This window comes from Polyodon spathula, chromosome 19 (assembly GCF_017654505.1).
Source record: "Polyodon spathula isolate WHYD16114869_AA chromosome 19, ASM1765450v1, whole genome shotgun sequence".
Lineage (NCBI taxonomy): Eukaryota > Metazoa > Chordata > Actinopteri > Acipenseriformes > Polyodontidae > Polyodon > Polyodon spathula.
In genome coordinates this window covers 12,699,064-12,708,899 of record NC_054552.1, presented here as the reverse complement: position 1 = coordinate 12,708,899, position 9,836 = coordinate 12,699,064, and the positions used below count along the sequence as shown (strand labels likewise).

The following is a 9,836-nucleotide window of genomic DNA, read 5'->3' as shown; positions in this document are numbered from 1 at the left end:
GCGAAACTATAGTCAATGTTTGATTTCTGTGTGAAACAGTGTGTGTTTTTGTTCACTGCGTTAATTCTGTATAATGTACATTTGTTAACTTTTGCTATTTAAGCCATCAAATTAGTCAATACAAGCCAATGCCTAAAATTATATATATATAGTCAACAGTTTGTGCAGTTTGTGGTTAGATTGTTTTCATAAAAATAACACTGTAGTTATTTTATTAATTCTTATTTCAATCAAACTATGAGTTGTACTGAGTTTGTACAGTACTGTATACTGTAATTGATTAATTCACTGTAGTTCTTTCAATTGTTTTCATAAGGACATTTAACTAAAAATAAACTTGTAAATACTGTAATACTGTAAATGTGCGAGTTCTGTCACTTATATGCAATTAATGCCATGACTCATGTGCACATGGATAACTCGATACCTTGGATAAGTCAACACTAAATGGCTGCCCTGTGGGGTGTCGAGTTAACCGATATAATTTAGTGTGACCAATTATTTTATCCCCAATTTTCTCCCAGATGTGGAATATCCAATTATTATTTTCCCTCACTGCAGCAATTCGCCACACAGCTCAGGAGAACTGAAGGTTCAGTGGCAGTCCTCCGATCCCACGACCGAACCAGCTTCTTCTTATACACCAAGGAACTTGAGAGCGGATATCAGCAACTTACCAACCTCTAGAGCCCTGCAGGTGTCTGCTCTGAGCTCACTGGGTGCCTGGCCAGCAGGGTTTACGATGAGGAAAAACAGTTCATAACCCATGGGAGTGTCAGAGCCAATGCAACGCTCCCTTTGGAATCCCTAGCGAAGATCGGCGACTCCACACAGCCAGGATGTGAACTTGTGCTGGTGTACTGTTTACCTAAATATATATATAATAATTTTGCATAGCAAAATTATTTAATCATAGTAAATATAAGATATAAATGAATAACTGAAATCAATTCTTCACTTTTCAGTATTCTTAAACCCTTTAAAGTAATTTATTTTGAATTCCCTATGTAAATAGCAAGGAGACCTTTTTTGACCAGGTCAGTACTTATGTGAACATATCAGTTATCTTGAGCCTCTAATGGGATGAATATTACAGTTTAAAAAACTTTTACATGAATCAAATTGGATATTGTACTTCATGCAGGGCACCTTTAAGGCATTACTACCCTTATAAAAATGTTCCACAGTAAAAGCATACCAAAATGTGATAAAGCACAATGAACGTACCATAAAGCACAAATAAGCATTGGAAAGCCCAAAGAGGTTAGGTAAAGCCTATTAAAAAAACAAACCATTGAAGTAGGTAGGTTTTCCCTGGGGACTCCGAAGGGAGCGTCGCATTGGCTCAGGCGCTCCAGTGGGTAAGAGAGGTAAAACCGTCAGGGACTGTTTTTCCTCATTGCTGTGCTGCTGGTCAGGTGCCCAGTGAGTTCACAGCGGACACCTGCAGGGCTGGCCTTTGTTCTCCAGAGGTTGGTAGCTCGCTGGCATCCGCTCTCGAGTTCCTACGTTAAAAATGGAAGCTGGCTTGGTCCTGGGATTGGAGGACGCCCAGTGAATCTTCGGGTCTTCTGAGCCATGTGAGGAATTGCTGCCGTTGGGAGAAAAGCATTAAGGTATTCCAAATTGGCAGAAAATCGGGGGAAAATGTATAATTAGATACATTAAATAAAAATGTGGTAATCTAGCCCTTATAATATTTCTCAGTAAAAGCACAGCAAAGTGTAATAAAGCACAATGAAAGCAATGTAAAGCATAGACAAGCATTGTAAGCACAGAGAGGTATAGTAAAACATATTAAAAAGAAAAACAAATAATGGTAATAACCCTTATAAAAGTTTTCCACAGTCAAAGCACAGCAAAATGCGATAAAGCATAGTGAAAACAGCGTAAAGCATGTGTAGTTATAACAAAAAGATATAGTAAAGCGATTTTAAAAACATGGCAAACCATTGTAAACTTTAGTATTTGCATAATATACCATAGTAAAAGCATATGAAAACTCTTTTACTGAACAAATGGTTAACTTTTTAAGGGTAGTTAAGGGTAGCACTGAATAGTTGACAAGCCCAGTAGAAAAGTGACAGTCGACCCCAGAAACTGGAAGTCAACTAATCACGTCACGGGATTGTGAAGTCATTATAAAGCATGCGGTTTCAGAAGTGCTGTGGCTATCCATTAGCATAAAAATTACATTTTAGGACATTAATAAATAACAAATCAAAGCAGTTTTAGAACATTCATATACATTCATAACTGATTTATTTTGAAGTGTCGACTGTTTGACCTACTCGCTATTTTTTACTTCAGTCAGCTCTGTCAGTTAGTATTTATTGTACCACTAGAACACATCCTATAAGTGAGTGTTACGCTAAGTGGAGCAAGCAGAAACCAGACTGCTAAGTGTGAAATCCTGTTCTACACACTAACCCAGCAATTCATTTATGATGACATTGCACTAAGAGTCATTATAACCTACAGCACAGTCATCAACTTACACAATACATTTCTAGAACATTGAACAGTAATCATTACTATTTATAGTTTCCATTAATGTCCAAGAGTTAGGCACAAAACATGAAAGACCTGCCCTGACACTGTCAATATTGCACTCAATTCTGCTTCTAATTCCTATGTGATGAAGAGCTGGACTTAAGTGAACTGCAGATCAGTGTAAGAGGATCTGTAATTACGTAATAGAGCTCAGTGCTAGAGATCTGGAGCTGAATGCACAGGGACAGGGGCTACATATAACCTTGGTGTTTTCACAATTCAATCCCTGTGTTAAACATACAAAATCTATGCTTATTTCATAGTACGGTCATTTTGCAGTTATCGGACGCTTTTCCAATGGTTATACTGTGCATTTACCAAAGCATACTATGGTTTGCAGTATTGTAGAAGCGTTACCTCTGACAAGCTTCTGTCTCTGCACGTCAGACAGACTCTTTCCTTTCACAGGATTCCAGGTTCCAGCAAGGAAACCGAGGGGCTGTGCTAAATATAGACTTGGGTTTCCTTTCGGAAGCACAGTACTGGGGGGGCAGGGGTTCCTGAACCACCAGCATTGTTATAAACCAAACAGCCTCCCGCCAGGCCCAAAGGTAGCGTTTGGACTCAGTTGGAACAGGCAGAGTTCAGACAAGCAAGGTCTGCTCCTGAAGGGTTAGTATCTGGAAAAAATTTAAATGTACATATAATAGATTTAAAAAATATGTCAAATGGAAATGGAATGTATTTTAAATGATGCGTCATGATATATTGCAATATTTTTGGTAAATATATTGTAACATGGTGCAATATATTTTTAAATATACAAAATATTGCCATTTTAAGAAAATACTTTGACAATTCAAAAATATATATAATATAAACATATTATAAATATATATAGTAATATAGTCAAAGGTTTTGTAAAATATACAGTATATTTCTAAATGTATGTTATATATTATTGTAAAGTTAAAAATACAAATATACATATATTTTCTTATACATTTTTACAAAACTGGGAATGCATTTTGGAAAACATACATACTGTAAATATATTCTTGAATATATTTTAAAATAATTAAGGAAAAAATAGTTTGCGTTGACTGTATTTTTCAATATTGGAAAACATATCTCAACATATTATTTTAATATATTGTTACTGGACTGCTTACTCCCTGCTGACCTGGACAGGTCGCTGTGCAAGTCTTGAAGCTCATCAGATAGTGCAGTTTATTAACAGAATCAAATACAAATACACAGGCTGTATTTAGCACTGCAGGGCCTGTCCCTTTGACTAGGGCCTCCGTGTAGTACACTCCAACGGCAGCACAGTCCAGCAGTACCTCTCCCTATCACAACTGGGTATCTGAGTGCGCCAGAGCTGTGTCAGTTTCATTGTGAGATTTTTTTTAAATTAATTTTTCCAAGTTTCTCCCACTTTGGAATGTCCAGTTATTATTCAACCTGGCTCACCGCTGCAACCCCTGAACTAACTCGTGCAGCCATAGCCAGAACTTGATTGGATTGTGTACAGGCCGGCCTGCAGGCGCCTGGCCCACCACAGGGGTTGCTGGTGTGCGGTGAGCCAGGGACTCCCTAGCCAACTAATACTTACCCTGCCTGGGCAGCACTTGGTCAATTGTACAGCAAACTGTACAAAAAGTGCAAAATAAAACACAATACCCCAAACTATAGCTCAACAGGTCCCGTGAAAACGACAGGCCTTGCAGCAGTCCCGAGCAATCTCCCGCGGATGTTTTTAAACTGACGGACACTCGGTCGAGACCCGCCCACGTGCTGATTGAGGACCAGCACAGCCAATCACTTGCTGCCCTTCCCGTCAACCAAGCTTAGCAGGCAGCAAGTCTCAATCGAGCGCCCGTCTGTAATCAATAATACAGTCAAACTAATCAAGTCCCAAAACGACACAAAATAAACCCATTCCCACATATGAACCACACCAACACTAATTTACCACTGTGCAGGGCAATCGCACTGCCATAGGGGCCCCCTTGTCTAAGGTAACATAAGCTATTCAAGGATTGGTGCTGACCGGATCTGTGAAGCCAGTTGTTAAGGTAATAATAGAGAATGACCCGTTCTTATTAGCAATAATCACTTTTTTCATATTCTCTCTTATATTCACAACTATAGTTATATACTGATATTGAAAAATATGTTTTTACATGTATGAAGTGGTCTCGTTTAGATATGTTAATGTCAAGCTAACTACATGGAAGCTAAATATAGTCCACGCAGTGTGGAAACTTAACTCGCCTGTATTATACAACCTTGTTAGCTGAGAAACAGGCAACGTGTGAGGCAAATGAGCAAAAAACTTTTATTTTTATATTTTATGTGAGGTTGGAAGTGAGGATTTACTTGACTGACATTAGGCTTATATAATGATCAATACAAGAAGCTAAACTATTTTTTGTACAGTATTACTTAATTTGTGACTCCCGATTATTGTAGTCTGGTCAATATAAAACTAGGCCAAGATATCACAAGGGCTTTTAATACAAGGTCAAAAAAAAAATAATAGAAATTCCTTCCATTCTTCTCCAGCACCACCTACTGGTAATTAACGACTATAACATGAATGTGACTTCTACATTGTCTGTGCAAGAAACTAAATACTGTACCACGGTACAGCCTACTTTTGAGAGCAATTTAGTAGCTTCATTACATTTCATGTATGTTTAATTACCCTGTTAGTACTTGGGAGGAGGTTAATTTGTTCAGTTGAGTAATTTAATGTTCCAAAGAGTGGGAGGGCTCCGGACCATAAGGAACGCAATTGTCCGTCTCTGGTTTCAACAATTTCCTGAGTTACACACGTGCCTGGGCTTGTGGTATAATGTCTGATGTCAAAGGCACAGGGCATTGCTGCACAGTCAAGGGACTTGTGTTCTTCAGCGGCAGTATTTCATTACTAATGGTTTTTACAGTTACAGCAATCTAAAATGGTCAATCTTTAGCCAATCAGCACAAAAGTAGCAATTCAAGGCTGCAATAAAAGAACAGAGCCTTGACTAAAACACCAGGTTAGGGTACAATGTGGTTCTGTTTTCAGGTATCTCAGCTTCTAATCCAGTCTGACTAAAGCGTGATTCCTAGAATATTCATTTACTGTATTACCACAATAGGTATGGTAGAATAAAGAGCCAATCACATCAAATTACACATTCATTAACTGGATAGAAACAAACTCTTTCTGAAAAAACAAAAAAATAATAAAAAATAAATCCTAGCCACTGCGTCACTCTGTAAGCCAATAGGCACAGCTCTGTTACTGCTAAAAGTAAACTGATTTTTATTTTGGACCCAAATAGTAATTCCAGCATGTGTTTTAATCCTACTGAAATGTATTTCTCTATGTATATTGTGTTCAAGTATTACTCATTATTATGTACTTATTTGTGATTTTCCATGAACTGTACTTTCACAAAATGTCAGTAAAAATGATTACAACGAAAATGGATTTATATATATATATATATATATATATATATATATACACACACACACACACACACACACACACACACACACACACACACACACACACACACACACACACACACACACACACACTGACGTTGAGGGAACTCTTGGGAACCTGTCACATGACAAGACCCATGTGAGCGTGTGAGTGTGCGATCACATGATCACAAGATAGTGCATCACTGACGGGACGTAGTTCACTGCCCTTCATTCAAGGCTGCCTAAAATTGAGGTGCAAGTTGCCCTTTATATAGAGCAATAATCTAATTATCTGACGATTACTGTGAATAGCAACGCCACTGCATCCACCTGCGACGTAACTACGAATGAACATGTAGCTAGTACCAGTTTAGCGTCTAGAAAGGCATTTAGACGTTGTTTTTAAACAACGGGGAAATTAATAAACAGTTTCAGAAGTAAATAGTTTTAAAAGTGGCACTTGTTCGTTTTTATGTAAAAGTGGAATGAGGTGCCTGATGTGATTTGCTTACTTGTAATTAATCGTTGGGCTTGTCAAAGTGCAGAATTTGAACTCGAACAGCAATTTAAAAAGTCATTATGAAAACATTATGGAAAGGAATACGGGGACTGGTTAATGCTAAATCTTTGAAACTGGTCGCATGACTTTGATCAGACTTTTACAGTATCTTATTACATGCTGTCCACAGACACCACAGCTTTTTTTTTTTTTTAAAGTAGATTTGGATATATTTGTTGTTTATTAATAAAGGGGCTAAAAAAAGGCTTCACCTTCTTTCAAAATATGTGTTTGAATATTTGAAAATTAATGTGCTACATGTATTTCAATGAACTAAATTACTTTACAGACCCAAAGAGGAGAAGTGGGTTGTCTCTATCTCTTTTAGTTTATAGATAGATAGATAGATAGATAGATAATTAGTAGGGTATAGCGACTACTAATTTAACACAGTCAAGTAGTTGATGTAAAGAAAGTGGCCAGTCTGGTGCTTTATTTGTGAACTTACTGTTTCGTAACACTTTGCTATTTGTGTGCTATATTTGAAAACTCCTTCGAATTTTTATAAACTCTTTATGTTCTAAAATTCAGTGTTAATAGAGCAGAACTGCAACTGCACTTCCATCCCCATGAAACCGCTTGCTTCGCAATCATGTCACGTGAGATTAGTGTACGACCATGTTCTGAGCTTTTTATAATTTGGCTAGTCGACTGTTTGGTGCTACCCATCGTGTATACATTTAAAATCTGGAAGTTTTTTGGGGTATATTAATGTTACAAATAATGTATTGTGGAGAACACAACCTGTGTTACAGGGACGAGCATGTTTCAATTTGTATCGTAATTCCAGTAAAAGTAAAGTTGCTAGCCTGTGTTGGTGCTGGGACGATCATGTGTCAGTGCTAGCCTGTGTTACCGGGATGATCATGTTTCAATGCTAGCCTGTGTTACCGGGACGAGGATGTTTCAATGCTAGCCTGTGTTACCGGGACGAGGATGTTTCAATGCTAGTCTGTGTTACCAGAACGAGCATGTTGCAATGCTAGTCTGTGTTACCAGAACGAGCATGTTTCAATGCTAGCCTGTGTTACCGGGACAAGCATGTTTCAATGACATTTACACTTCTACACATTGCGCAGTGCTTGCGCTGAAGACAGGTTGTTTGGTAAAGCAGGCAAGGTGATACACTTGCTTGTTTTTTGTGAATGCATAAAATGGCATGCAACACACAATAAGAATTGATTTACATGATGTGTGATGCTTGCACCAAATTAGCATTTTGTAACTCTTGTTCCAATAAAATAGCCGAATGTGTGGTTGTGTCTCTGTTGTCAGCTGCTTAGCGCTCTGCACAGTCTCTCTCACCATGTGTTGTTCCATGGCCTGTCTTCTCCTGAACGGCTCCTCGCTGTCTTCCCAGACACCAGTCACCCCAGCCTGAAGAACCTGCTCACCAAAATCCTCCTGGACCACAGGTGCACAGTCTCTTCCTCACTACAGGACACTTTCCTGCTCATCACGATCCTCCTGGAGCAGAGGTACACAGTCTCTCCCTCACTACAGAACACTTTTCTGGACACTAAGGAAGAATATGTTGAAATTATAGTGCGCAGGGATATACCTTAAATAAAGACTCTTGAACACACTCAAGGAAGCTTAAGCCCATATCTAACTTTTTTGGGTCTTGATATTCTACATGACTCAATGCAGCAACCACAGTGCTCCTGAGAAACCAGCGAACAATTTGTGTAACACCAGGGAATTCATCAATAACTATTAAACACTGTTCTGAACCTAAAAGCACTAAAGAAAAACTAAAAAAAATAATATGTGAACTCATTCTCATTTTGAGAAAGACTTCTAGTCGAAACATTTGTCATTTACGTTTATTAAGGCTATTTTAGTATTTCTAGAATATACCTTGATATTATTAGTTCAAAAACCCAATTAATGCAACTTTACTTTGCACAAATAAATTTAAAAACAGACGTCAGCATTAAAATATTTCACTTTTAGACCTTTAAGTAAAAAAGAAAGTAGCATATAGAACTAGGTGGAGTAAACTGCATACCTTTTTTTTCAGCCCTACATGGAGAAATGAAGCCCTTTCCAATCAAAGTAAGGAGTTTATTTTAATACACTGTTGCAGCTATTACTTTTTAATGCTATACTTTTACAATGAGGTCTAATGATAAACCACTGGGTTGCATTTGGATAATACATTTTCCCAACTGATTTTGCTTGTTTTTAATAAAACCATAGCACTGTGCTCTCCTCATTTTCAAATAATCATATAATTCTTTGATGCCTAGTTTACACACAAGGCACTTAACAAATCAGTTGTTAACAGCAAAATGAGAAGATCAAAATGTGCTGGTAGCAGTGACTCTCTCTAGTTTTAGAGATATGCCGACTCCACTAGCTCTAATGTAAGGGGCTTGTTTGCAACATTCAGAGCCTAGGGCAAAACTAGGCAAATCTACTAAGAGGTCCTGAATAGCTTCCTATTTGAAGCGTTAACAAACTGTCTTATGATGTTAAGCTCCTGTACACTGCCATAGAATGCTAGGAAGTACGTTAATGGGCTGGGGCTGGAGCGTTGTAACGTCTCATTTCCAAAGTCCTGGTCGTGCAGTAAAATCTCATTCTGAATGTAATTAGAATTTTCATAGCAGATCTTGTATCCCCTTCAGTCACGATTTGTTATTACATTTTTTTTTTAAATTTTAAAACCATTTGTGTGAACTCTATGAAGTTTGATAAGTTGCTGCCAAAACTTTGAAAAAAAACATACATGCATTATAAAATACACTGAACAAAAATATAAACGCAACATGTAAAGTGTTGGTCCCATGTTTCATGAGCTGAAATAAAAGATCCCATAAATGTTTCATATGCACAGAAAGCTTATTTCTCTCAAATTTTGTGCACAAATTTGTTTACATCCCTGTTAGTGAGCATTTCTCCTTTGCCAAGATAATCCATCCACCTGACAGGTGTGGCATATCAAGAAGCAGATTAAACAGCATGATCATTACACAGGTGCACCTTGTGCTGGGGACAATAAAAGGCCACTCTAAAATGTGCAGTTTTGTCAAACAACACAATGCCACAGATGTCTCAAGTTTTCAGGGAGCATGCAATTGGCATGCTGACTGCAGGAATGTCCACCAGAGCTGTTGCCAGAGAATTGAATGTTCATTTCTCTATCATAAGCCGCCTCCAACTTTGTTTTAGAGAATTTGGCAGTACATCCAACTGGCCTCACAACTGCAGACCACATGTAACCACGCCAGCCCAGGACCTCCACATCCGGCTTCTGTCAGAAACCATCTCAGGAAAGCTCATCTGCATGCTC

The 9,836-nt window shown here is 38.1% G+C and overlaps 1 protein-coding gene across 1 annotated transcript in view; it reads left to right on the top strand.

Annotated features, from left to right (window-relative positions):
• The first annotated feature begins 7,456 nt into the window (after positions 1-7,456).
• The window catches only part of LOC121294407 (ETS-related transcription factor Elf-5-like), a 36,962-nt gene continuing 34,582 nt past the window's right edge, over positions 7,457-9,836 (top strand). Inside the window, exons 1-2 of the mRNA XM_041218076.1 lie at positions 7,457-8,016; positions 8,562-8,596. The gene's annotated coding sequence lies outside the window, so the exon portion shown is untranslated. The remainder of the gene's footprint in view (positions 8,017-8,561; positions 8,597-9,836) is intronic.